The sequence below is a fragment of the Mus caroli genome, chromosome 13 (genome assembly GCF_900094665.2).
Source record: "Mus caroli chromosome 13, CAROLI_EIJ_v1.1, whole genome shotgun sequence".
Taxonomy (NCBI): Eukaryota; Metazoa; Chordata; class Mammalia; order Rodentia; family Muridae; genus Mus; species Mus caroli.
In genome coordinates this window covers 78,074,843-78,078,140 of record NC_034582.1, presented here as the reverse complement: position 1 = coordinate 78,078,140, position 3,298 = coordinate 78,074,843, and the positions used below count along the sequence as shown (strand labels likewise).

The 3,298-nt window shown below is 38.6% G+C and overlaps 1 pseudogene across 1 annotated transcript in view; it reads right to left on the bottom strand.

Moving 5' to 3' along the window:
- Positions 1 to 2,885, bottom strand: part of LOC110307715 — an 11,765-nt pseudogene extending 8,880 nt beyond the window's left edge. Inside the window, exon 1 of the transcript XR_002379456.1 lies at positions 2,876 to 2,885. The product of XR_002379456.1 is annotated as an L-lactate dehydrogenase A chain pseudogene (transcript). The remainder of the gene's footprint in view (positions 1 to 2,875) is intronic.
- Positions 2,886 to 3,298: the final 413 nt, after the last annotated feature.

Below are 3,298 nucleotides of genomic sequence, written 5' to 3'. Positions count from 1 at the left end.
GGGGATGTGGAGAAAGAGGAACACTCCTCCATTGTTGGTGGGATTGCAAGCTTGTATAAGCACACATTTTAAAGTCAGAGTGCTGGTCCATGTCCACAGTGAGTTTCTCAAATAAAGCTGAATTATTACTCATGCTCCATCTTGAATGTGCTGAAGGGAGAGCTGAATTCAATTAGAGATATTAAAAAATTCTAAAACTCTCACAAATCTGAAAGCAATGTGTGGGATCTTCACTCTCTAATCTGGCCTGAAATACTTGAAACCATTTACTGGTGCACTCTTTCTGCTTCTTCAGATCTTACATACTCACTGTGTGAGCCATTTGATTAGTTGTTCTTTGCTTATTTTGTTTTTTAAATTGTCTATGTAATTAAAATATGATTATGTCATTCACTCCTTCTTCTCCTTCCCTCCCTTTCCATATCTTCCCCTGCCCCCTCTCCTGAATGTATAACCTCCTTTTCTCTAATTGTGTGCATGCATGTGTGTGTGTGTGTGTGTGTGTATGCACATGTGCATGCACACGCATGATAATATGAATAGAACATGCTGGGGCTATATGGTATTTGTTTTAATGTGTATGTTTTCAGAGCTGATTCTCCCTCTCTCTAATCCTTAATTGTCTGTATCTCTTGATTTAGGGGTGATGACACTTCCCATGGCCATGTTGGAATGCCAATCGGTACTGTCACTGTTCAGGTCTTGCTTAGGCTTCCAAGTTGTTCAAATTTCATGGGTATATCTTCCCCATGATATTTAGAAGATATAATCTTGCAGCTAACTGACATCCAGGTCCTCTGACAATCTTTTAGTCCCATCTTCCAGCATTTAATTCTTCAGGCTTCACTCATGCCCTCTCCTTCTTTCTGTAAATTCTGTCTAGTCTGCCTAGAGAACATCTTCTTCATTTCACACTTCTCATAGAAGCAAGGTCCTTCATGCAACCTCTTCCACTGTAACTGTATGATCCCACAGATTTTCTTAACACCGTAGCCCAAACATTCCATGACTGACTTTACTTCCTGAGTGCTTCATTTGCGTTAGTACTTTCCAGTAACTCAGGCCTGGCACAATTCACACTTCCCATGCTGACTTGTTTTGGCTGTGGGACCTAGTCAAATGTGACAGCAGCAGCCCTGGAAAGAGCCTATGTGCCAGGACTCAGGCTCTTGACATGCTCTCAGGCAGGGCTTGGATCACTCATACAGAGTACTCCATAGGTAGTGTCCAGGAGAGGAAAGGACAGTGGAGAGGGCCAGCTGCAACCTATTCCAGATATTTAAGGTGATACATACATATATAAATATACACTTAAAATGTACACATGTAAACAATTACTACACAGACTCAGCATGTTCTATGCACATATTTAGTTGTACATACAAACACACAATTAGAGAAAAGGAGGTCACAAATTTGGAAGAGGGTGGAATATATGTGAGGGAAGAACCTATTCTGAATACCCCAACCCAAGTAGATGGCAGAAAAATCAGAAGAGAGTCCAGCCCAGCCTATGGTACAATTATGACAAAGCATAGCTCAGTATTACTAAGCCACTGCCATTTGAGATAGTCATCAAACAGCAAGAAATATCTAAAGTTTCCTTGATAAAAAGATTATAACAATGATAGCTCCCTGGGAACTTTGTCTCAACCGAGTGCTTGTGATCTCTAGTCTATTATTCTCTTGTTTTTTAGTGTGGTAGCACTGTGAACCATGAACTCACTCACATTTCGCATGTCTGCTTTTCTCTTGTTGACCTAGTGTCTTACTTTCCAAATAGAGAACTTTATGGACATGATAATTGTTGGTGGAAAAAAGAATCAATGGGAGAGAAGACAGAAGGTAAATTAGAGTAAACTAAACAGGCATAGCTGCTTGAGGTGAGTGGCAGAGGGCTTGCTTCGCATGCAAGAAGCCCTAGGTTCAATCCACAGTTCAGAGGGTGGGATGTTGAACACAAGGCCACAGACAAAGGGGTATTTCTGCATATTTGGCAAAGACAAAAGACACGCTCAGCATCACTAACTGTGTCTGTGAAATATAGGTCAAGGTAAACACTTAGAACATTTTCTATTTTGCCTATAAAATGATAGGCAATAAAACAGAAATGGCTGTCCATAGAAATCGCTGTTATGTGCTGACATCACGTCTTTTTCAACACAAGCTTTTATAAGTGGAGAGAATGCCATCAATGCAAGCACTATCAATATATTTCCATCCATGTTCCACAGACAGACTGGATTAAAGGAGATAGAGCCCTTGTTGAAGAGAAGTTACCAACAAAGTCTCACTTTAGAGAGATGCCGGGCAATTATAATTGATGGCAGTTTTAGCACTGTGGTAATGAGGACAGGGTAGGGGCTACCATTTCCCACTCCTGTCTTTATCACTAAAATAGATCCAGAGTGTGCTGTTTTCTCTTATTAGTCTTTGTTGCATGAATACAACGTTGGAATGTTAATACCGAACAGAACCTGGAAAAACAAAGTTTAGTGGCTCAAACCCTCTGGTGTGCAATATAGGTGCTGTGCAAAAAACAAATCTAAGTGCTCTTCATATGTCTTTGTGAACATTGTCTTGGTTACAATTTTTAAATTTAATTTAATACAAATTTTAAAGATAATTTTAGAGCAATTGTCTTATTTACAAAAGGAGTAAGTGCTAAATACAAAAATCTATACATTTTAATAAGTGTTCCAAAATTTCACCTTTCTTTTTTTAAGGAAGTTTCTTTATGACACCAGTAATAGTCAGAGAACACTCATGTCTAATCTAACAGAAACTCAGGACTCATGGAACACAAAGGAAAGGGGTAGGACTCAATCTATAGAATGTCTAAATTAGACAGAAAATAAATTGCAAGTCAACTTACATGAAACCATCTTCATCACTCAAATTAAATAAAATTAAATTACAAAAACAGAAACCACAAACAAAACAGAAGAAAATTTTCAAATTTCCTCTGTTCCCATGAGGATCCTTTGTTCAAAATATCTTTACAATTTATCTGCTACAACGTCATTATTTAAAACGCAATAGCACACAGAGACAAAGTGAAGATGACTTGATTTAGATCCAACAACTGTATCCAAGCACCTTTTCCATTGATTGCCTCTGCAGTTCATGGAAGGAAGGTCAGGATGCTCCTAGGAGCCTTGATTTCTTCTTCTACACAGAGTACCACAGTAGAATATAGGAAAGTGTATATTCATGAGAGTATCACAGTAGAATATGGGAATGTGTATATTCATGAGAGTATCACAGTAGAATATGGGAATGTGTATATTCATGAGAG